At 41.2% G+C, this 26,033-nt stretch overlaps 1 long non-coding RNA gene across 1 annotated transcript in view; it reads right to left on the bottom strand.

The window, feature by feature from the left end:
* Positions 1-684: 684 nt before the first annotated feature.
* Positions 685-26,033, bottom strand: part of LOC117880652 — a 79,020-nt gene continuing 53,671 nt past the window's right edge. Inside the window, exons 2-3 of the long non-coding RNA XR_004646568.1 lie at positions 11,770-11,908; positions 685-1,509 (exon numbers count right to left, since the gene is read on the bottom strand). This is a non-coding gene — a long non-coding RNA (uncharacterized LOC117880652). The remainder of the gene's footprint in view (positions 1,510-11,769; positions 11,909-26,033) is intronic.

Genomic DNA, 26,033 nt, shown 5'->3' with positions numbered 1-26,033 from the left:
AATTGTTACCAAGCCAAGCACCCATCATATGTTCAGCTTTCCTTATGCCCGCATTGGCCTATGCAATCTCCATCAGAAGGACAATTCAGAAGAGCTGTCATAACTCCCTTGTTTGTAGACAGAGAGCTCAAATCTGTTACCTCACCTCTGCTTCCACATCCCTTAAAGTCAGAAGACAAGTTATTTGTCCAGCGGTGGTTCTGGCCAAGCTAGCAGTGCGTTCGAGTAATTTCAGGGGTCTTAAATAAAAGCAAAGGTTATTTGGTATAGGGTTTTGTGAAAAATCACAAAACATTAAGCTGAATGTAAGCACAACTAGACTAAATCCGACTTAAACCTTAACTAGCTGGGATCCAAGCCAAGTTACCGAGAAAACAAACCAAAAAGGTGAAAACATTGTATCTTAAAATGTCCTTTGTCTCAGCCACCTGCTGCCAGTCTGTCTTTCAGTGTCCTAGAAAGATATGTGAAAAGTTCCAGCAAGGGAAAAAAAGCTTTCCTACCTCAGTTTTCTTATAATAAAAAATACATAGCTCTTGAATAGCGCTTTTCATCAGTAGACCTCAAAGCACTTTACCAATGAGGTAAGTATGATCATCCTCATTTTATATGTGGGGAAAATTGCAGCAGAGTTGTTTGCCCGAGGTTACCCAGCAAGAGAGCTGGGAATAGAACACAAGTATCCTAAGTCCTGGTCTAGTGCGCTTATCCACTAGGCCATACTGCCTTCCCAGTCTTAAATGTTCATGTATTACCGCATCCTGTAGTCCAGACCTTAATACACAAAGATAATTGTATTTCAAGGTCATGCCAAATATGTATAGGCTGAGTATCTCTATTCTTTTCATTTCCATCTTCTATCTTGCATTGGTGCATATCTACACTTTACAAAAGCTCTTCTGCCCATATGATAATGAAGTCTTTGAACCTGTCTAAACAGCGAGAGCCATGTATGCACGCCTTGTGAAACACTAGTTAAGAAGACCAGACATTTTACTTTTAACGCCTTGGAGCCTTTTAAAGCACCCTCACCTCCCATTGCATGTCTGAGCATATATCCTCTTTGGAACAGCTTCTGTTAGCATGTTAATGAACACTTCACCTTAGGGGTTCTCTCTGTTTCTTGGCTGAATAAAGTTTGGAAAAGTTACAATTCATAAAGTACATCTTTACATCCAATCTGCCACGGCAGCAGATACATAGCAGACAGCAAGAAAAGGACCATTACAGTTAGCAAAAGATGAGTGACTTTAGAGAGGTTACTCACATATTCATCTACACAAGGACTTCTACTAAAAATCCATGCAGCTCAGTAACCTATACTGGCAGGTCTTACCTTCTCTGCACTTACTGTCTACCACATGTATCTATCCAACATCTCAAACAGAGTAGGTATTTCTGGTTTACACAACCTTCAGTATATACAACTTCTTCTTTCATTCTTGATGCAGTTCTGTCATTCCCCTCTGGAAAATTGGTTGTACAGACGGATGATATGTCAGTAATCACCTGGAAAACAAACAAACTGTGTAATAAAAAGTGGTGGAATTTTCCTCAATGTAGCATTTTCCAAGGAGATTTCCTGTGTACAGTGTGACGAATTATATCACAGACTATAGGCAATACTTTCCTGTAACATTCATTACGTTAATTCAATTGGTACATGTGTTATTCCTGAACATCTTTAGCAGCTAAAAATGCCCATGAAATATACATCTGCTTTTTTTCCTATGTATGGGTACAAATATAGGGCCAGATCCTAAGCAGGCGTGAATCAGTTCCATGGCAGTCAATGGAATTACACTAATTGAAGATCTAGCCTATATCTATTTACAATAAGCAAGGTGTCCTGAGGAGGCACTTCTATGATATTAACGAAGAGTAGCAATCTGCAGAACATTGCAAATGACCACATATGCCCTAAAGCCAGGGTATTGATTAGTATGTGAACAAATACCTTTTTAAAAATGGGACATAAACACCAGCAGCCAAGAATCCACATGGATATTTGCTGAGGAGAAGAATCTGTCCCAGGAAAGCTGAAATATTTGTGTGCTTTGAATGTTTGTATATGCTGATAACGAAATACCTACTTTGTTCTCAGGGCTGATCCTGCTGGGAATGGAGCAAGTGAGTTCTGTTAACTCAGTGAGGCAGATGTCTTGTTTCCCAGCTGGGTACAAAAAAGATGGCAGAATTCTTTAGGAAGAGAAGATCTAGGGTGTGGGCAGAGCAGTCCTGTGAGAGGAACCTTAGAAACAGTCAGTCCTGGGGAGAAGGTTTCAGATGACCTTTTTTACTTTATTGTTAATTTCAGTATTAAATTAAAACCCAAGAAGGGGGTGATTTTGGATTCTACATAATGTGCACACTGTGTTTCAGAGCAGAGTGGGAAAGGCATCTGCTCACAGGGCCTTTGCGTGCTACCGCAATACAAACAATAAATAATTGTAATTCATCTGTAATAAACATTAGCTTGAACTTCTCTCCACAGAACCCTCCAGCTAACTGGAATTAGAGGCCTAATTATTGGAACGTGTACTTCAATATGTTTTAATTTTGTGTTTTTTTTCTTTAATTGTTTTATACTGTAAGCCTGCTCTAGAAATAACACTATTAAAGTTTCCTTTCAAAACAAAGATCAAAGAGACAAGCAATTATTTCATTATCCTTAAAGAGCTCATAACATAATGAAAGGAATGTTAAAAATAAACTAAATGGGTGTTTTTAATTGAAAGAATATATCAGTCATGATGACTTTCCTCTGGGAATAAAAATTATCCAGGATTCAGTTTTCACTGCTTTGAATATATCATGGATTCTCTGTTCCTAATAAATAACTATGTGAGGTTTTCTCCAATAATAAACTAAGGATGAAATTAGCAACAGTTGTATCTGCATGCAAGTAAATGCGTGGGATTAAATGCTAGCTAATAGAGCATAGAGAAAAGTTAGATAATATTGAGCCCAATTGTTCCCTCTAAATCTGTGTATGGAGTGGACTCTGGACTCAGAGATCTTGCCTTTGTGCCACAGTGTGAGGAGGGAGGGTCACCACCTTTATGACACCACCATTACCAGTCTGCTGAGGTCTCTCTGTAGGGCCAGGGATCTGTGCATTTGAGTGCTGCAAGGACATGCATCATCCCTGACACCCAGTAGCAAACCTGGTGCCAGGCAGGACAGACTGGGGCTGTATTTATGTTTTATCAGAGTCCTGCTGTGCTGGGGTATGCCTCTTCAGACAGGGTTACTAGGGAAAACACTGGATGAGGAAATCCTAACAGCATGGCTTTAATGTAGCTATGCTGCCTGCCAGGGGCCCTGAAATCACTACTGAGCTATATTTCTCCAGCTGACTGTGTGGCTCCATGGGGATCTCCATGTATTTGCTTCTTTTAGAGAAGGGAGTAGGGAAGAAAGCCACCCTCACCCCCCGTAACGATTTGAAAATAGGTCTGTACAATTTATTAATTCAGTGTGAGATTATGACCCCTATGTGTCCGTGTCACGCTACCAACGCCAATTTGAATGTGCAGCCTTTTGCCTTATGGAATCGGGTTGCCTAGGCAGCACTCTCTTGGGGCTCATCAGGGCGTGACTCACCCAGCTGCGGGTCCCAGATGTTGGGCGTTGTAGTGCCTTAGCCCTCTGGCTATAGCACACGCGAGATATTAAAGTCTAAAATAAAAGGATTTGTCACCAGGACCCTGCCCTCCTTTTCAGGGCTCATCTCCATGCAGCCAATCCTTTTTGTTAATCTTCCTGGGCTGCACCGGCCCATTCACTGGGAGGCTTGCCCAGGTAGCAAGCTGTCCCAGGCTCTTGGCTGGAGCCAGGCCTCTCTTGTTGAGGAAGACGCAGAGCCCTGCTTTCCTTCCTGGTTAGCCCCTAACTGAGCTGTGTCTCTTCCTTTTAAGTTCCCTCTGCATGCCTCACACTTAGTACAGGCGTAGTGAGATGGTGCCTATTGTGTCCACAGGCCTTCTGTGGAAGGGTGGGTGGGCCAAAACTGAGGGGTGCTGCAATCCCATGCAGTAGGCCACAACACCAGAGCAGGGAGCTGGGCCCAGCCCTGCAGGACAGGAGCCACTGTTGTGAAGTGAGGGTAGGGGTAGGGGTAGGGGCTCACTGTCCAACCCCTCTCCTCCCTAGGCCTCACCTTTCAGCACCCCCATTATACTTTTGTGTATGTTGATGGAAGGAAAACTGCATTATTTTGAGACCTTTCCCTAACTTATGGCTTTCCCTCCACGCCTCTGCTGTGAAATTTACTAAAGAGCTTCTGGGCTAAAATTGTAGCCTTACTCATGAAGCAGGGGACTCCTGGCCTGCCCCCTGGACCCAGATGTTCCCCCATGGACTCAAAAGGGATGGGTGAGCTAGTGAAGGCCATTGCCGTTAGAATGTTTATTGTTTTGGCCGCCTCCTGTAACTATTTCTACAGGAGGGGTAGATCCGAGACTTTTTTTTTTTTTAAGTTGCAGAAAAAAGTTATCTACTTCTCCCTGTGACTGGTGAGTAATTGTGTGCTTTCCAAATCGGACACAGGCTTGGCCATGGTGATCATGCATCTGCAAACTCAAGTCTTGATTTTTGAAACTCATGATATTGGATTTTGTAAGAGCAGTCTGTCAGAAGTACAACTACTGGGGGACAGGGACAGAGTGGGGAAGAATTTTAATGGAAACTTTTGTGGCAATAGTTCTCTTCCAAATAACTTAGAACAAAGCTGTACAGTTAGGAAATGTCTAATGGGAAGAGCCTCTTCCCTCTAGGCTACCTGTTCCAATCTATCTTAGCCTGCTAGTAACCTAAAGTTATCATCTGACAGCTGTTTGGTGACCTATCTGAGGAGAATTGGGGTGGTCGCATTTGAGCTCCTAGGAGACACATATGCCATATATCACCAGTGCTAGACCTGACACCAGTTGACCTCCTTACTGGCAGTCTCAGCAGAAAAACCAAGAACTGAATGAGCCATAGAGAATGAACTACTATATGTGACCTCTATATATGATCCTTCCAAGATAGGGTTGAAGTACATTGGCAGGGCGGAATGGGTAGGGTACTATGAGACTTTCCTTGCCACTGCTCAGACTGTAGATGTTCTGTGGATAAAAAGAGACCTACCAGTCTGGTTTCTTTCACAGAGAACAGAAATCCATTTAAAGAAAAGGGCTGAGGGGGAGTGATCCTGTGTCCACTCCAAATTCATCCCTCTTTAGCACCAGTCAGCTGATGGCAAATGGGTGATATTAAGCCTCATGTCTATTATCATACCATACCTGTACAATCCTACCAGAGCAAGAATGGGAAATAAGAATGGGAAAGAATGTGATGAAGAAGGTTGAGCCCTGGTCTACACTTAAAATTTAGATCAATCTAGCAACATTGTTTAGGGGGTGTGAAAAATTCACACGCTTGAGCTCCAGTTAAAGCTGATCTACCCCCACTGTACAGGCTGCAAAGTCAATGGAAGAATTCTTCCATCAATCTAGGTACCACCCCTCAGGGAGGTGAATTACCTACATCAGTGGAAAAAAACCCTTCCATCAATGTAGGAAGCATCTACGCTACGGTGCAACAGTGACATAGCTACAGTGCTGGTGCTGTAGCACCTGTAGTATAGATAGGTTTCAGAATAGCAGCCGTGTTAGTCTGTATCTGCAAAAAGAACAGGAGTACTTGTGCCACAAGTACTCCTGTTCTTTTTGTAGTATAGATATACCCTTAGTGTGACTATGAAGTAAATCAGAGAAGTTTTAAGGAAGCTCTTTCTATGTAGAATCTAAATTACCAGGGATTGAAACAGATGTGAGAACAGCCAAAGTAGCACGTGATGTACCTAGATGTCTCTTCCAAAGTCAGGTAGCCGTATTTTCAATAGAGCACCGCTCCCATTTTGTCACTCAAAATGAAGTGGCCAGTGGGAGCTGCTGCATACCAAGCACTTTGACAATCTGACCACTTCATTCAGGTGCCTTCAATGGGTACAGCGCTTTTTTGACAAACTGGTCCAGAAGGCCCTGTTCCACCCACTGAAGATAATGACAGAACCCTCGCTGGTTTCAATGGGAGCAAGAGCAGGCCCTAACTATCAGAAATAGCAGCATGCTCGTTACCTCTGTGTCCCAGCATGGCATTTTCACTGGTCTGCACACAGTTTTTGTACCTCTATAACTAAACTGGTTAAGGGTATGAATCGTTATTGAAATAGTTATTCCCATGTCAACCCTAGTGTGGACGCATTTGTACCAGTCTAAAGGTGCCTTCGACAAGCATAGTTTCTTCCCCTTCTCATATGGGAATAAGCTATCCCAGGATAAAGTATTGTTAATACTGGTATAAGTACAACCACAGTAGGGGCAGTTGCACCACTTTAACTATTCCAATATATATAAAGCAGTGCAACTTTCTAGTGTAATCAAGGCCTTATATGGCAAATCAAACTTTCCATCTCACCCTTACAATTTTTCTGTGTTCCTGTCTCTTACGTCATAGAGTTTAAAGCCAACTGGGACCACCAGATCATGTAGTCTGATCTCCTGTATATCACAGGTCTGTACACGTCACCCAGTTGTCACCCCACCAAGCCCATCCACCAGCATTAGATCAGTGCTTTATAGACCTCAGGAGACTAAACTACTGTGTGTCAAGCAAAGAACAGGAAGGACTAAGGTACACCAGTGCCTGAGGCCCCTGCAGTGGTAGGAAATTGATTGAATGAGATGTACCCAGATGAGGAAGTCCCTTGCTGGAGCAATTCTTTTCACATTTTAAAACTTTAATAAAACAAAATAGTATATTTTCATAAAAGCTTAGCTTGGAAGATGAAGTCGCATGGGCTGCCAGAGGATCAGTAAGGACTGGATATTGGCTGTAGACAGTGATAGACTTGGGCTTTTGTAGTTAACCAGTAAAAATACTAAAACAGACAATTCTGTCATCACATAAGAGACAGCTTTCAGCTTTACTAAATGTCTTTCTACTTAAAAAGTTAATGGAAACCAGTCATGGTGATAAAAATCTGTGACTGTCTTAAAGAAAAGGAATTCTTGGTTTCTTGTGGTAGAAAGAAGACTGGAATTTAAATTCTTAGAATGTTCCTACTTGTTTTTGATTTTTTCTCATCTGATAAAAAATGCCAACATTTTTTGCATTAACAATCTAATACAGGGAGGAAAAATCCACATTTCAATAAAGTAAAAATATGAGAAAATAATGCAAAAAACTCTCAAATTATGGGGGGGGGGGAATAAAACACACACAGAGCAAAAACAGAAGGCAATGAGAAGCCAGAGAGAAAAGGGCCAATACAGGAATCTCATTCGTGAAGGCTGATAAACACAGAAGAGGAGAAACAACCACTCAAACCGCTTACAGTGCAGCAGGACATAAAACCCCCAAACCCCAGCAACCATGTATAGACTGAAGCTAGAGATAACACATAGAGTACAGAAACATTCTGAGAGAAATTGGGGCAGAAATAAGAACAGCATCTGTTTGCATAAAGAGGAATATAAAATAACCAAATGTGCTACAAGACTGCAGAAAAAGAGAGGATCCTAAAAGGAAGACGTTCTGAAAATGAAGAGAAGGAAACCCTATAAAGCTGTTTTAGCTTTACAAAGTATTGAACATTTTGAAAGTCTCTATATATACACACATAACGCATCTTCAGTTATACCATAACCTATTTTTCCTATTGCAACCACCTTATGGGCCAACTCTTACACCTTAGATTGTAAATTCTTTGTTCTGTTACTTTAAAAAGGCGGCACTATAAAAAAAAAAAATACCAACACCAGCAGAGGAATGAATAGGACATAAGCTTTACTTGGTTTTATACTACGTTGTACCACTTGATAGAAAAAAATAGTATGAAATTAGATGATTCTTCATAAATGTTTAAATTTAGCAAGTCCACTCAATTTTGAGCATTAATGATAGCCTTTATGGGCTTTAAAGGTTAATGGACAGTGAATCATTATTATAAGTAATATTTTTACACCTGGACTCTTATAATTTTGCACAGGAGTAACAATATTAAGTGTCAGCAAAAGAAGACATTCTAAAAATGAGCTTTTAAATGAGTGCACTATTGCACAGAAGAGGTAAAATGGTGATTAAGTACTAGTCACACCTGAATAACTAAAGCTTGTTTTTGTAGGAAAGCTCTCTTGTTTTACTAAAATAAAGGGAAAGTATCAATTACAAATAGATTATCTTAGAGGGTTTTTTCTTGGTTTGGTGTCAAACTACAAGGAGAAGCTGGAGTTTGACAAGGATGACGCTATTTTAAAAAAATGTTACCAAAGGAGGATTCGTAGAGATGAAATGCTAGAGTAGAATTCCTGAATGGTCCAGGATCCATCACTCACTCTCCTGGGGCCAGGTACTGCAATGGGCAAGATCCCTCTGCATGGCAGACCACTCTGCCCAGACACAGACCCATTCCTTTCACTTTAGTTGTAGCACTGGGGACAGGGATTGAAAAGTCCCCATTGACTTCTATGGGTGAATTTTTCAAAGAACTCAGTGATGGCCCAATGGGAAAACTTTCATTGACTTTAATGGGAGCAGCAGTAAGCCATCTCTGGAAAGACATTTGAAAATCCCACCTACCAGTCTCAGTACAAATAAATCCAAATACAAGTGTTTCTTAGGATTCTAAGTAGCTGTAAATGGGGAAAATAGAAGGGTTTGTAGCTCACTCTGTGCTAATCCGATTTTTATAATTTATCTGAATAATTCATGTAAGAGTTTCAAACTCTTAGGAGCAAAACTGTGATTTTGTAGAAAAATCTACTAGTTTCTCCCAGAAAATGGCTTATATTCTATTGACTGTAGCTTCTTTATTTTCTATCACCTGCAGTTGTTGCTACAATATTTCCTTGATCAAATTTGTGTCCATTCTCTACAGTTGTTCATTAGATAGGAGAATTATGCTAAGAGAGAATTTAGAAAAAGAAAAAAGGTTGTTTCCTCAATCAGGGCCTGATCTAGGGTGACCAGATGTCCCAATTTTATAGAGACAGTCCTGATTTTTGGGTCTTTTTCTTATATAGGCTCCTATTACCCCCCACCTCCTGTCCTGATTTTTCACTCTTGCTGTCTGGTCACACTAGCCTGATCCCAAAGCCCAGTGAGGTCAATGGCAGTCAAAGTAACTGACAATGAGAGTCAAACTAATTGAAGTTAAATGTTTTCCTCAGTAAAGTAAAATAACCCCGAGCAAACAAAGATTCCTGTAGATGTTTTTCTAAGAGAAAGTAAAACATCATTAAGTAAACTTTCTTTAGTTAATACAGTTATAATCACATACTGTTATATTAACTTTATACAATGTAGTCTTTAATCTTCCTAATACATAGCATCTTAGGCTGACTGTTTCTTACTGCTGGAAGCTGGGAATTGCCCTTTAAAAAAAAATACAAATCTCTTTGTTTTTAACTTTGGAAACGACAAACAGAAAAGGCTCTGAAGTAAAACACAAAGAAAATACATAAAGAGGCACATGCAGAAGGAAGTGATCTGAGAGAGGAGCCTTTAATAAGCCAAATAGGTTTTAGCTTAATGCACATTCATGCCTTTGTTAATTTAGCTGATGATTTTCAAATGAACGTGCCCTGCTACCCCCATTTTACAGAAAATATAGTTACCCTGACTGCCTGCTCCCTGCTGATTTGCTGTGGGTGAGATCATTGGAGATCACTTAATCTGAAGGTGGAAATCTTCTTAGTTATTTCCCTACAGATGTGCTGAATAGGCTAAGTGTGGCAATCATGTGGGGGGGGACAAGAGTTTTGCTGCAGATTTTCCCATTCTGCAGTCTCCGCATTGCTCCCCCAGCTGCATGAGACCAACTCTTACTTGTCTAGCTTAAGCTGAGGACTGATCCAAGACATTTTAATAGTTGCTGTTGTATCTGTACGGTACCCAAAGGCATGCTAGGTACCTCACAGAGCAAACAGATATGTCCCTGCCTCAAGAAGCTTACCCTCTAGAGTTTAGACTTAATAAAACAAATGAGAATAAGTAAAAACAAGAGGGAGGAGTTGGACAGGGTCACTTAGACGAGAGGCCAGTTGGCAACAAAGAGTTCTTGGGGCACCACTGCCAATACAATGCTCTCCCTTAGAGCCAGCTAGCAGGGCATTGCTGTTCTCTCCCAATAGCAGCTGTCCAGTAATACAAAAAAACCAGAGCAAATTTGCAACTGGCCTCCATCGTGCAAAATAAAACAGGTACAAAATGAACTAGTTCTGTGACCAATGGCCCTAAAGTCTAGCCGGGGAGTTTCAGTAGTGGTGCTGAATCAAGGGATATTGTTGGAGACAACACTGAGTAGCGAGGAGCTGCTCTGTTCACAAATAGCATAATTTAGTATCATTACAATAATCCACTTCAAATCAGTCAGGGGAAAATGTGATGCAAAACTAGGCCAAAATTCCATTTTGCTCAACTAGTTTGTTTTTTTGGAAACTGTTCAATTCAGTGGGAAACCAGAAAGAAAGCTACTTTTATTAACTATATAAGATCTGTCATTGTTCAAAAGTTACCTTCAGCATATTAATTCAGGAAACTGCACATCCAACTACTGGATTTTAGACAAGGAGGAGTTCCCGTGGATTGGAATACATTATTGTTCTTATTTAGGCCCTGATCATGGAAAGGGCGCTCTGCAGGGGTCCACCCACCTGGAATTGCTTACAGAATGAGGGCCTATGCATTTTACAGGCCATCTCAACGCTTCTCCTCTATGGCTTAAACGGCCCTCTGTTTCAATTTAAAGCATAGAACACATTTCAAATACTTAACCCTTGCACAGCCATTCTCTATCATTGCTGCAGCCTATCCTATCCTGACCTACCCTCTTTCTATGGAGAATTTATCCTACTTTGGGCTCCAATTTCCCAAGCACAATTTTGCACTTACAATTAAGTGCTTGTATTGTATTGATCCTAATTCAAGAAGGAATTTTAAACTAAATGACAACTGGTAATAGCCAGACCATGCAGCTAGTAACTGAAAAGGTGTGTGTGTTTGGGGGAGGAGGGAAGCGGGAGGGCAGGGAGTTGTTTTTTTATTAACATGCTTGACCTCTGTGCCATGATGATGCATTTGGGAGCTTGCTGAACGGTTATTGTTATTTAGCTCTTTCATGATCACCTGTTTAACAATTTGCTGTCTTCAGGTTGATTTCCTATATGTTGCATGACTGAAAACGATTTAACATTTACCTATCTGTGACCTAAATATGAAGAAAATTAAACTGCTGAAAAACCAAATACTTTTATACACAATGTATCAACCTATGGAACTCACTGCTACAAGATACAGAGCCAAAGAGCTTAGAGGGACATTATATAGATAGTAGGAATATCATCCACAGTCATACTAATTTATTACTATTATTTATGACTTCTATTATGTTCAAGGATCAGGCACTTATTGTGCCAGATCTGTACAAATATAAATTTATGACAAGATGCAACAAGGGTACAATGAGCAAATAGAGGGGAAAGGGGTAGGGAAGACAGGGGTAGCAGTGATATAAACATGTTATGTAGGCTAGCTACATAACATGATGGTTTTGAGTCTAAAAGTTAATAAGGACCAGGCAGTAAATTAACACATAAGCATTTACTGCATAATTGCACACTAGGTGTGTATGGGGCAGGAGAGCTCCGCAGGGAGATGACACTTTCTTCTGAAGGATTTGGAACTGGACCCTGTCAGAACAGGATTCCAGTCTAGACGTACCATTGGGCCCCATCTGGTATGGCAGTCCTTATATTCCTTTGCGTAAGAGTCTCTCTACCCTTAAGCCCATGTTGGAAAAAGTTCCTCACTTTGCTGGAGGACAGTAGCAAGATCAGATCCAGTCACTGTAGAAAGAAATCTGAAATAAAACAGGTTTTTGATTAAAGAAACGTACACAAGGCAGTCTTTAACAGAATAATGCAGCAAAGAGCATAAATGTTATATTTACAGTACATGTGGAGTAAATATTGCTGCAGACTCAAAGAAACCAATCCCCAGAGGTTTATTTCAACTATTTTAAAAACTAATTGAAATAATCCATATTTTATGTACAAAGCACCTGTGTCTGTGCCCATCTATAATAACCCCAAGCACATAACAGTTTGCGCTTAGGATACTGCTTGACCTTATTTGTCTGTATTACTGTAGTGCCTCAGAGCCCCAGTCACAGGCCCATTGTGCATGGTGCTGTACAAACAGAACACAAAGACAGTCCTTGTCCCAAAGAGCTTACAGTCTAAGTATCACCTTTGTCCATTGCCTCTCCTTATTTCCAGCTTATTGTTTGTTGCTTTCTCCCACTGCCTCTTGTCTAAATCTTTAGACCAAGTTCTCCAGGGCAGGAACAGTGTCTTTCTCAGATGTTTGGCTGGCATCTAGCAGATTCTTGGGTGGTCAGTGAATAAATAACAGTATCCATAATGGAACTTTATAGCAGTAGTTCCCAACCTTTTCTCTGCCACAGCACATCTCAAGCTCCAGGGGCTCTTCTCCCAACCCCTGGCCAGTGGCTGCAGGAGGGAAGGAGAGGGGCAGAGGAGCTGACTGGTTGCTCTCACAGGAGGGAAGCAGAGGGAGATTGAGCTCTGATTGGTTGCTCTGCCCTGGGAGGAGTCAGGGCAGTGAGGCAGATGGCCAATCAGAAGGCGGCTTTCCCCCCCCTTGTAGTTTTTTTTAAAAATTCCATGGCACACCTGTTCAGGCCGGATGGCACACCAGTTGGGAAAAGACTGTTTTATGCAGCTCTTTTTTGAAAATGGATTCTGATGGGCAACGGTCTATTTAGATTCTATAGATATATTTGCGTCCAGAAAGCAATCAAAGTCTAAGATATGGTAAACCACATGGTCACCAACAATTTTTTTTATTTTCTCTACTGTTGTATAATTCTGTTGTGACCCCATGGAAGTGGATGCTAATGAGTGGCCTTCTGGCAGCAGCTTTGCTATAAAGCCATGTGAACTCATACCCACTGAAAGCTCAAAAGGATTATTTGCATTTACATGCTTCCAGGGGTACTTGTGGCACCTATTTTAATTCCTAAAAGCTTTGATTTTGGGGTACAGCAATGCCAACCCATCTATTTTTCAATATAGATTTGAAGTGGAGAGCTTGTCTGAGAAGATTTGGATGCATTTACTCAGATCCATGAATTCACCCATGAATCTTTGAAACACTCCTTTGCTTCCTGGCTTCCGCATTTTTAGACTGGATTTTAAGACCAGGTCTTTGATTCTCCACTTTGCCCCAGTTTTATTTGGTCAGAGTGGAGGGAAGGGAGATGCAGGAGGACCATTGTGATGTCCAGATTCAGAGCTGTATCACAAAGCTCAAAAGGCTTGTTTGCATTTACATGTTTCCACACATGGCTCCTCAAGACTCATTTCTTTCCATTATTACAACCAGTTTGTGATTTCTGCCTTTCCACTTCCAGTTTTAAACTTGGGGATGCAACATCTCTAAAATTTTCATTTATTTTGCTAGTTTTAGGTCTGTCATCATCATCCCATAGGACGGAATTATGCAACCTGGCCCCACGTATGACCCCATTTACACCTGTGTAACTCCACTGAGTAATGGCACTACCTCTGATTTAAGATGAGGTGAGATCAGAATCACCCCTTAGAATACCTTCTCTCCTGCCATGTTAGCAATGGTGAGGCTCTCAAAGCATTGGGTTTCAGAAAACCCCAATACTATAGACAATACGTTAAACCTCAGCAAGCCTCCTTTCCAGGTTTCTGCAATTTTTCCTTCAGAAATAAGCACCCATTTGATAGTTAGGATGACAGAGTTCCTCTTTATTGTTCCAACAGCAGCTTGAACACTTACTTCCTCTCAGACAGTAATAAAAGCAGTTTTGTTTCTGACGCTGTCACATACATGCTATATTTTAAATACATAAGATCAATCCAGCACTGCAGATGTTCCAACATGTCTTCCTTTATTAACTGGACAACTCAATTTAGCAGTCCCAGATCATATGACTAGTATGCAAGCCTCAGTAATACTGTGTTGATAGGTTCTTAGAGCTAAGGAATGCACCCTTACCCATGAACCATTGACATTTTCCAGAGAACAACTTGAGAGCATTTTCACTATTATCCAGATTTCTCTGTCATGAGAGTTACAAACAGGATTTCTCCCCTCATTTGGCTCCGATCAGGTAGGACAGGCTCAGTGCAAGCTATTCCTTTTTTACCTCCAGCTTTGTTTATTCCACTTCCTGTCCTTGATTTTCCTCATTGTAAAGGACTTCAGTTATCTGCTTGTGTAAGCTTTCTCTTGGCCTTTTTCTGGGCACAACTGAGTAGCTGATCAGTCACATGACTTCTCCCTCCGCATTGCTTGCATTTCTGTCCTCTGCTTCCCTTTTGCTGTCCCTAAAAGAGCTGTCAACGTGCACCTCCTTTAAGGAGACATTAACCTTTCCAAAGCCGTGGAGTTAACCAGTTTATTACATTCCCAATTGAATAGATTAATACTATTAACTTTCTAAACTTAAAGTAGGTTGTTCTTTCCCAAGGTTCCGTACCTGCATGACATTACAGTAAAGAGAAAAACTGCTTTGTAATGGAGTCTCATAGTCAAGCCACAAATTCAGTGTGGCAAGACTGGACTAAATTCTGCACTCATGCCCTCTGGTTCATGCAGCATTCAGGGGCTTACTTCTGCAGCAAGATGTAAACACTACAACAGCTTCAAATCAACTGAGAAATACAGAATTATAGTGAATTAAATACGAACAGGACTAAAACTGTCATGCAGTCCCTTGTGTCATTTGTTTTGGTATTAAATTCAGTTTTCTTATAATGTCCCAAATATCCAGTTTTCTGCAGATTTTGTTGATAATCATAATAACTGCATTTCAGAAGCTGGAGATGTTGACCCAGGAGACTATCTTCAAGCTAATAATTTGATTAAATAGTTTTTTTTTTCTTACTTAATTGGCCTCTCAGAGTCGGTAAGACAACTCCCACCTGTTCATGCTCTCTGTATGTGTGTGTATATATATATCTCCTCAATATATGTTCCATTCTATATGCATCCGAAGAAGTGGGCTGTAGTCCACGAAAGCTTATGCTCTAATAAATTTGTTAGTCTCTAAGGTGCCACAAGTACTCCTGTTCTTTTTGCGGATACAGACTAACACGGCTGCTACTCTGAAACCTGTCATTAAATAGCAGTTCACCTACAATAGAAGCAAGCAGCAAACTTCTAACAGTATATAATAAATACATAGTAACACAGTCCAAATGCACGTTCCTTGTTTTAAAGAGGTCATAGGAAACCTGTAAAAATAACCTCAACAATCCCTAGCAAATTTGACTTGCCTATAATACTCTCACTTAAAATGAGCTCTATAAACTTTAACGATCCTAATTAAAGAGCTCAAGAGTTCTAAAAATACATATATTGTGTCACTGTGACACAGCCGGTAATAAAGGGCAGTATGTTGTTGCAGCACCATACAAGCAGCCTAGGGAAGGAACTATGATGTGGGGAGCCACAATTCCCTCCTTTCCTTCAGGGAGGTAGTAATATTCTTTTGACCTGTACCAGTGGTAAATTACTACCCACCCTCCCGCATTGGCTCATCTGCGTTTACTAGTGCATTTAGGGGCAGAGCCAAGACTCTTCCCATGTTCTCCTGCTCACCTGCTCCTGGAGTGTAGTGAACGGGCATGCAGAGGTGTAATTGGGGTTATTAATCCCCTTTGGGTCCCTGTGCAGGTACACACCATGAGTAAAAAAATCTATCCCATCATAATACTGGAAGGGCCCAGGCCTGCTCACTGATGAGACTGCTCCGCCTCCATTGTACCATAGAAAGAGGTAGTCTTCAGTATTGCCAGCCCGGAGGGTGATAAAAATCATGAGTCAAGTCTCCAAAACTTATGAGATTGGCTTGAAAAATGAGGAAACTTAAAAATAAATGTGGGATTCTTTTTATTCACATTCCGACTTTGGAGCCTTCGGGGTATGCTCACATTTTCAAGCTTCTCTCTAACTGAAACTTACTTTTTTGAAAACTCAGATTCTCAGCTAATCCCATGCCTCCAGGAGCTGGAGCTTTAAGAAAGATACCAAATATTGCAAGACTCATAGACTTGGCAACACTGAGTCTCTTTTTTAGAGAAAGGCTGTCCTTTCCAGAACATTCATGATTTCTAAAATTCATTTTAATTCACAATTTCAGAAGCTAATTTTAATGATGTATTAGGATATTGTACTACAGCAATTTTTACTAGAAGTTTCCTATTTCTAGTATAGTAATGGAATATTTCCTCCTCTGAACCTTGTACACTGTTTTTTGCCAAGTTAAAGTAGAAAGAAAAACTGTAAAGTGTTCACTTAATACAAATGCCAATTTATCTTTCTGAAAGCTTTCATAGTGTTTCCAGCATTTATAGAACAAATAAAAATGCAGAGACAATGATGCTTTTATTTCATATGGCAGTGTCTGAAACTTTCAGCATTATATCATGACATGTAGGGGCCTTTAAATCATTATGGCACGACATGCCCTTAATATGATCATAATAAGAGGGGCAATTAAACACAGCAGGAAAGGCAGAAGACAATTTGGAATAAGAAAGCAGATGGACTCTTTCTGAACATGTGGACTTTTTCCAATAATCTTGATTGATCCTGGTTACAGACATTGTTAACACAACACCTGCTCTGTGTGTGTGTGTGTGTGTGTGTGTGTGTGAGAGATTTTTTTTCAGACCTCAGTCTTGCCCAGCCCTCCTTCTGTAAAAATTAGAAAATCAGGGCAAGTGCGCATAAAGGGGGGGGGGAGAGAATTCCCAGGTGGTATATTGCTGGCATAGAGATCATTCTGTAGGTGGCATGACTTCAATGCTATTGGACTCATGATCTCCACCAGGTAGAATGGCCCTTTAGGGGCGGGGTGGGGGTCATTACCAGCCAACACAACTTAGAGCAGCTCAGAGGTTGCTCTAAGTTGCACAAATGAGTCACATGATCAGGTAATGGAGGCATAAAGTTGGCATAAGAAAATCAGGGCTGTTGATTTCAGTGACACTGTTAAAGCTTTGTGCTTTTCACAGGTCTCCATACTCCACGTGTCAGATTGATTCAGTACTACTATTTCTCGATACACCTCAACACTGATAGATAGGAGATCTTTGTCAGCTCAGAACTATTAGTTGTTTCGATTCCTGTAGCACTAGGAGAAGCCCCAGTGCTGGACCTGGACCCAAAGCATGGTGCAAGAAGGCAGGAGCAGACTGCACCTTGCATCACAGAAACCTGCTCAGATTCCACTGGTTGGATCTCCACACCATGCTGTTCATTTAAGTTCCCTCCACCAACACCTTTACAGTTTTGTGCAGCAATACTACTTACAATGTCCCTTGTATCCTCTGTCCTTTCCCCAGCGCCAGAGAAGAACTCTCCCTTTCTAAGGAGCTCTCTGGGGCTGGGCTCAGTTAGCCCTACTCCTCCCTCCTGCACTTCCTTCGTGCATCTTTCTGATCAGTCTTGAGCTGATGGGATAATTGGCTCTTTTGCTCACACCTGACTAGATCACTAACAGCTATTACCCAAATCAGCCTTCTGCGGGGGGGAGGGGGGAGGGGGAACTAATTGGTGTCAGAATTATGGGAATATAGGATCACCTGTTAACTTCCTGCACTCTGCCACAACAGGACAAAAAGACCTTGCCCCAAAGAGCTTACAGTCTGCATAGGAGTTTTCAAAGAGAGGTAGCAGGCAGAGGATTGATCACAGGGCTGCTGCTAATTAAAAACTCTTGAATTCTAACCCTGACTCTTACCATGACTCTCTGTGTCTCTATATAAATCACTTAAACTCTGCCTCGGTTTCCCCTTCTATAAAATGGGGATAATGAGTCAGACTTGCCTACTGTGTGGGGCTGCTTTGAAAATTAAGCAGAGAATGTGTGTGAAGTCTTTTGAACGGAAGACGTAGTTTTTAGCCTAGACTCCCTTTCTGCATATACGGTTTTGCGTCTACAACTATCTGTGGGAGGGATTTATGTCATTTGGTTTTGGGTGCAATGTGGCAGGTAGACATCATTTGTGTCCACAAATAACTACACGCACAAAGTGGAACCCCTTCTTATTTTGTACCCACAATTGGTAGGCACCACAAAGAGGCTGGGCTGTAGAATTCTAACTCAGGAACACTACACAATTGCCAGGTGTAACAGTAGCCTTAGGAATCAGTGGATACTGGCAACAATCATGTGAGAGAGGAAGTGACTTTTGGAACCCTGATCCATGTCAGATGAGATGACTGAGTCAGGAAATAAAATTCAGTCTGTTATCAGCAGTTGTGTGTGTCACACATGGTGCCCAGGAATTTGGACACTCTCAGATAACTTCTCATGTATGCCCAGCACTGGGTCCCATTGGCTCCAGCCGATCCTAAACCATCATCCACTGACCTGCCAAATGAAGTTGATGTCTTCACATAAATGTCCAACTGTGAAAAACATTCTTGTTAGGCAGTGTTAGGTTTCTTTACTCAGGGCATGTGTGAGCCTCACTGTCATACTTACCTGGGATCATTTTCTTTACCTGCTACCAAGAAAACACAGATATATGTGAGACACGACGCAATAAAAACTGACAGTAGCATAATGGAACTCTTCAAACATCCACATTCTGGTTAACACTTCCTCCTGCTTCCTAGCTGAACCCCCCACATCCAGCTCTCCTATCTCTTTGGTGATGTCTGCTCTTGTCCACTTGCTCGTATTGAGATTTCAATGGAAATCTTTAGCCGCCACATGCCAACTAATATTTACCTTCCTGTGGATACCTTAATACTTTATAGCACTCTACCTTTCCTAAGTGCTGTACAAACAATAATTACTCAATCCTCACATCACCCCTATTATCTCCACTTTGCAGATAGGGAAGCTGAGCATGAGAGGGTAAGGGACTTGCCCAAGGCTACACAGCAAGTCAGCGGTACAGTCTGGTTTATTACTCAACAGTCCTGGCTCCTGGTCCATGTTCAGAGCATTAGAACAGTGGCATGCAAACTTTTCGAGTCAAGCCCCCCTTACCATGCATGGAATTTGTCATGCACCCACCCCATTGCCACCCTTACTTCTGTGCTGCTGCTGGTGGTGGCGCTGCTTTCAGAGCTTGGCGACCGGAGAGCGGCAGCTGCTGGCTGGGGCATGCATGTTGTTTGTGGCATGGGAGGACGATTTTTTTTAATCCTGCTCCTGTCCTGCCTTGCAATACCCACTCTATTTTTAGCTTGCTCCTGGTATTATGGCACCAGGTCCTGTGGGACCCGTGGATTCCCAGTTTCTTTGTGCCCCCCAGAACCTCTTGTGTGCCTCTCAGTTTGTGCACCGCTGCATTTAAAGCAGACTTGATACATATATATTTTTATTTTGCTATTTTTAGAACCAAGAAGGGCCTCTCCTACTCTGTAGACACCCTGACCATTTAACAAACTATATAACCAATTCATACAGGAACAATAACCCCTGCAGATAACCCAGCCCCATAACAATAAAACATACCTAAGATAGTCAATAATTTACAAAAGAAATCTCCCGCACTCTCCCATGATGCTACACCCTTATTGCCACCACCACACCCAGCACACACAAAGCCTGGACAAATAAGCCTGAAATCCAACCCCTCACCAAAGAGCCAACGTGCAGAGCTGCCTTAATGCTATGTCAGTCCCATTGATCCATCCCCCGCCCATCCCCAAAGTGACATTTTTATGGTAGACCTCCCTAGACCAGTGCCAAGACTGGTTCCACAGCATGTAGAGAATGTGCAGACATGCTGGCCCAACCACTCATACGCTTGACCCCCCTCCCATGCATTCCCTATGTGAGGCTCAAGTGGAGCAGAGGGCCTTTCTTTTGCCAGCCTCCCACTAGGGGAGTGAATTTCACCCTTTGTCATGACAGCCCTGTGATCGCTGCTGACAGATGAATCCAGCAGTCATTGTATGCAGGGTGTCTGAGGGCTGCATGGATGCCTGCACCCTATATCTGACCATGGGCCATGTCAGGAGGATGGCATGTGGGATTTTGAAAGTGCACCATTTTGCACATGTGATGTAGAGAGCATGGCTAGAAATATGACTTAGCTGCCACCTCTTGGGAAGCTGGATTATCTGCGCCGATGGGAAAACCCCTTCCATTGGCCTAGGTAGTGTCTACACTGAAGCACTACAGTGATGCAGAACTTGCTCTTGAAGGCTTACGGAGGTGTGGCTTTGACACCAGAGCTGGGCTTTGGGTTGGCAGATTCCGCTGCCGTAAGCTTTCGCCAAATAGCTGACAAAACCCCAGCACACCTGCTTCCTCCAAATCTTTTGCACATGGAGAAGTCCTAAAACTGTTCCCCTCGGTGACATCTACTAAACAATTGTAGCTGCTAGGCACAGATTTCAGTGGAAATGCCTTATTTCAAATAGTTTGCAAGAAAATCCCTTTGAGACAAAAATGTCATTGAAAAGTATACAGTGAGTATATAGGCAGAAAAGTGAGTGTATCGGCAGAAATACACAGCCGTGACATTACAAATAATAATTCATTCTTCTTTGGAAATACAAAATATCACACACATGACAAGATGCTCCTTCACTGGCTGCTTTATGCTGCTGAAAAGAATTCACTTGACAATCCAACAACCTTCTACAAAAATGTCTTTGCTCAGCTCAGACCTTTCCCATCTGCTGTGGTCTGGGCAGGATCCATTAATATTTTAACCTTCTTGGCAACTAACCCATTGACATGTCCTGACAAGGCTAAAGCAAAATGGTGAGCTGATTTCTCTCTCCCCCCTTCTGGCATTCTCAGACGTCTCTAATTATTCTTATTATTAATAATAATATTTGCACTGTAATGGTGCCTAAAGCCTCCAGTCAGGTCTAGGGGCCTCACGCTGGGTTTGGAGCCCGATTGAGTGAGACATTGTACACTAGAGTTGGTTAAAAAAAAAGTCCCTTATAAATATTGTTAGGAGAAAAATTGGCTTTTTGACTAAGCAAAAAAAAAAAAGTTGTGGAAAGTGTCTGCTTTCCTCTGCTTTCTTTTATCAGAAAACTAAAAACTTGAAAAAATATCAGTTTTCAGATTAAATATTTTTGGTTTTCAGCCATTTTTAGCTGAAAATGTTCAGTTTTTGCGTGAGAATTTTCTGTTCTGCCAAACAAAAATTGTTTTTTGATGAAAAGTCAAAATTTTCTGTAGGAACAAAAAATTCCACCCAGTTCAACTGTACACGCATATATAATAAAAAAGATGGTCACTGCTTCAAAGAGGTGACAATCTAAGTAATCTTTAAGCATCCTTAAAAGCCTTGGCTGCCATATAAGTCTTTTTGGCTGGAGTCAGCCTCCCTTACATCCTTTTTTAAATTCCAGATATCTCTTCAGTTCCTGGCTTTATGATTATAATCTCCAATGACTTTTGCTCAGGATTATTCATGGCAAAGGAGGCAGAGGGCATAATTTAAATGTTTTGACACTTGTCTCCCTTATTCTCTCTAAGAAAGTCTTTTATGGAATGTTATAGTCCATCAGGAGTTTGGGGTTGGTTTTTGGGTTTTGGTTTTTTTTAGATTAGAGATGAGCTCAAACTACAAAATCCTCATCCAGATTTCAAACACTTTAACGTGTAGCATTGTTTGGCTGTGGAGTTTTTATTTAGCCCGACATAAAGATGGGCCATTTGCAAAATTTGGATCCACATTTGGAATTTAAACAGCTCAGAGATTTGGAGATGTACGTCTCCCATGCTTTGGTTTGAGCCCATCTCTATTTAAAATATATTGTCTTTACTTCTGAGAGGACACAATGGAACCAATATTTCATAAACTACAAGGGAACTTTCACCAAAGGCTCTCAAAATACTTTGCAATTAAATAATTAAGGCTAACAACAACACTGTCAAGTTGGGAAAGGTTATTTTCTAGATAAAAGGTAAATTGAGATATTGAGTGACCTGCTTGTAGTCACATAACAAAGTTGCACAGACTTGGGAATGGAATCTAGGAGTCATGACTCTCTAATCTCTTGACCACAGCTTGTTGTTCACATATGTCCGTCATCACAATTTATCCACAGATTTCCACTTTAATCCAGTCAATCACATTGACATCCACAGCATTAAATTACTGTTCAACATTTTTAAAGAACATAAACGCTTCTTGCCTTTTCTTTTCTTCTTTTTTTTTTAAATCTTTGCATGCTCTAAAAGGAATTAGCAGGTCAAAATGCATAATCTCGTGGGAATAGCATACAGCTCATACAACAGGGAAAATGGTTGAGTGGTCCCTAAAATAATGTCAGGTTAAAATGATGATTGCATTTATTCAAACCTACATTTTCAAAAGTGTGTATTAACCTTGGTGGCCTCCTATATTGGGTGCCCAATCTGAGACATCTAATTTTCAAAGGTGCTGAGAACGCCAGCTGAACTGAACAACAGTTGCTTGGCATTTCTGAAAACCATCCCCTGGACATGTAAAGTTGAGAACCTAAAAACTGAAGCCCCCAAATTAGTGGGCACTTTTAAAAATGCCTGTCTGAATAATTAAACTGATATGTGTGCTTGTAACTCCTCTATCACGGCAGCAGATGGCAGTATATGAATGTAGGAGGGAAGGGGGTCACATTACAAGCTGTCCTAAATAAAGGGACAAATCAGAACAAGGAACACATTTGGAATGAAGTAAGTATGCTTGAGCTTGGCAGTGTAAAAGGAGGATGAATGGATGGTCTGATAAGACACATAGAATTACCGCATAATGAAATGACAAACTACACAGCATAAGACAGATGGGTAAATATAATACGTTCCCACAGTGCAGGAGGAATTTGCAGGCAACCATAAGCATAATTCCCCTATTCCTCTAAAGGGCTGTACATTTGGCTCTGCCAAAACTTGTTTACTAGTGACACTACCACAGAGGGAAATTGACAAAATGCCTGGTGTGCAGAGGTTACTACCATCTGATCTTAAAACAAAGAAAGGAAGAACACTAGGGCAGTGCGGCAAGAAATGGGCTGTTTCTAGAGGAACTGAAGAGACATCCTTGGGTCAAACAGATGTAACTAGATTAAAATGAAAGAAGTGGAACCATTTACAGCAGGGTCCTTATGTTCTCTGTTTGTACCCTGCCTACCACAATAGGGTCCCGCTCCAGGGTTAGGACTCCTACCTGATATAGCAATACAAACCACAAATAATGTAGTAATGCAAACAATTACTAGATCTCACTTCCACAGGTTGTGTAGCCAAACTAGTCACTTCCCACACTTACTTCTAAAATTAGAAACAAACTTGGACCCCTTCTAGAAGCAATAAACAGCATCTTAATTGGGCTATGACCATAAATCTGTCAGCAACCAGTTATCTTGATTCCATTATGTGGCCAGTAGTTTTGAATATACTTCTGTGTTTCTCACATAGTGTAACATTGTGATCTGGTGTCAACAATAAGAACAAAGCGTGATCATACAATTCAGCACAAGCGGCTGCCTCTGGTTCAGGAGAAATCTCAGACTGAGCTAGTGTCTGATCAATGAACTAACTCTGACCCCTTCAGAGGGTGGTCCCTCCAGGTCAAGACTAAGGTTACTGACAGGGCAGCTTAGGGAAACTCACACTGCAGCTGCCTGACTGTACATGGTCTGTCAATAAAAAGAAGTCTCCGTTATTGCCAGCCATGGGCACCTATTCAATAAATAAAATATGAAATACCTATTACAATGACTTATTTTTCCTGGACTGAAACAGTACCGCAAAGTTCATAGTTTATATGTTACACAGTAGGTGTTTATTTGTTTTAAAATAAACCCCACTTGATCCAAAATTATATCAGCTGTGAAACAAACAATGCTACAGAGCAAATGATACTAATATCCTAGACCCAGTCATTTTCTCCCATGGAAAATCTTACAGAGACAGAAAATTGATGTGGGTAAATCAATATAGTACTTTGTGTTTCAGATACAGCATATCATTTCTTCAGATTTCAGACTGACAGTCTCATGGCAAGGACAAGACCTACAATTTCAGGATACATCAAGGATCAACAGAAAATCACACCTTGATACTACATTGGCTTGTGTGTGTGTGTGCGCGCGCATGTGCATAGGGGGGGGGGGAATTCCCAGGTGGCATATTGCTGGCATAGAGATCATTCTGTAAGTGGCATGACTTCAGTGCTATTGGACTCATGATCTCCATCAGGTAGAATGGCCCTTTAGGGGTGGGGTGGGGGTCATTACCAGCCAACACAACTTAGAGCAGTTCAGAGGTTGCTCTAAGTTGCACTGATGGCCAAATGAGCCACATGATCAGATAATGGAGGCATAAAGTTGGCATAAGAAACACATTTACCCCTCCTCAGCTGTGCCAAGCACAGCTTGGCTATAGTTGAAGATTCAGCCCATTATCTTTGAATCTTTACAATTACCAAAAAAAAAAAAAAAAGATTTTGACTAAGCATCTCAGGTGCAAATCATAAAAACCTGGAAAATGTAATGTGCTTGTATTTCAGGGGGCAGAGTTTGTTCCCCCTGTGGAGTAGCTCTGCAGATACTCTTCTAATCCATGGAAATAACCTAATCTCAGGGTGTCCACAAAAGGTTAATGCCTTCACACTGTTCTATGGATACCCTGTTCACCATGGCAGCATTAATTCTTTTGGAGTCATGCCCGCAGTCTTCCCCTGCAAGGCTTGGGCCAATAACCCCTTCAGCAAGGTTAGTGGGAATGGAGTGTGTGCCGTTGCAAGTTTTAGCACTCACTATCTTTTCTGGGAAAATCCCAGTGGGTTTGGAAGGGCACGATACCATAGAGTGGCCCTTTCCCAGCACCATCCTCTTCACAATCCTCATGCCCCCACAGAACTGCAAAGCCCCAAACACACAGAGGTGATCCATAGAGGTTGCAAGGGAGGAAACAAGGTAGATGAAGCAGTAGAGACTCCACTCCCTTCTCTCTAACGTAGTGGGTTTTTTGCAGGGTTTAAGACCTGGCTTGCTTTCCACACATGAGAACAAGGGGCACAATCTGGTTCCGGATACTGTGAGTATATTGCATAAACAAGAGCACACAACAAATGAGAGTTGATATATGAAGAATTTTGTGTAGTGCCATGTACCATCCCACACATGACACCAGGAAATGTCATTATAGAACCTTAGACATAAATATTTTTAAACTGACTAAACTAATATATTGCCATCACCTGCAGGAAGAAATGGCTAGCAACCCATCAGCACATTATTCTTTATTAATAATTAATAATAATAATTTTCATTATTATTGTATTATTGTTATTTTATTAATTATTATTATTATTATTATTATTTATTTGCAGTGTTGTTGTAGCTGTGCTGGTCTCAGGATATGAGAAAGACAAGATGGGTGAAATAATATATTTTATTGAACCAACTTCTGTCGGTGAAAGAGACAAGCTTTTGAGCTCCAGAGACCTCTTCCTCAGGTCTTTGGAGCTCAAAAGCATGTCCCTCTCACCAACAGAAGTTGGTCCAGTAAAAAATATTACCTCACCCACCTTGAATCTCTCACTATTAATATTAGTACATACTGACACCATGAAGATGCATGGTGCCATACAGAGAAATTCAAGTATCTAATATAGAACAGTTGCTCTTAAAATCTTTCAGATGCTTTTGTAACTGAATAACATCACCACGGTGTTCACATATAGAGAAGAGAGAAAGAAAGGGAGTAGCACAAATACTGCAGAAGGATGAGCTAATTACAGTATTACCAACCCCAGATGTTCACAAATCATGAGTCAGGTCCCTAAAAACTCATGAGACTGGTGTAAATAATCATGAGATTTTAGAAGAAATAATAAATGTGGGGTTCTCTGTATTTGCTTTCTGGGTTGTGAGCCTTTAGGGGTCATGGTTTCAAGCTTTTCTCTGCAACCATGAGAGTTAGAAACTTTAGCCCATATATAAAA

This window comes from Trachemys scripta, chromosome 7 (assembly GCF_013100865.1).
Source record: "Trachemys scripta elegans isolate TJP31775 chromosome 7, CAS_Tse_1.0, whole genome shotgun sequence".
NCBI classification, from domain to species: Eukaryota; Metazoa; Chordata; order Testudines; family Emydidae; genus Trachemys; species Trachemys scripta.
The sequence above is the reverse complement of the archived record's forward strand: the minus strand, read 5'-3'. Positions and strand labels throughout refer to the sequence as shown.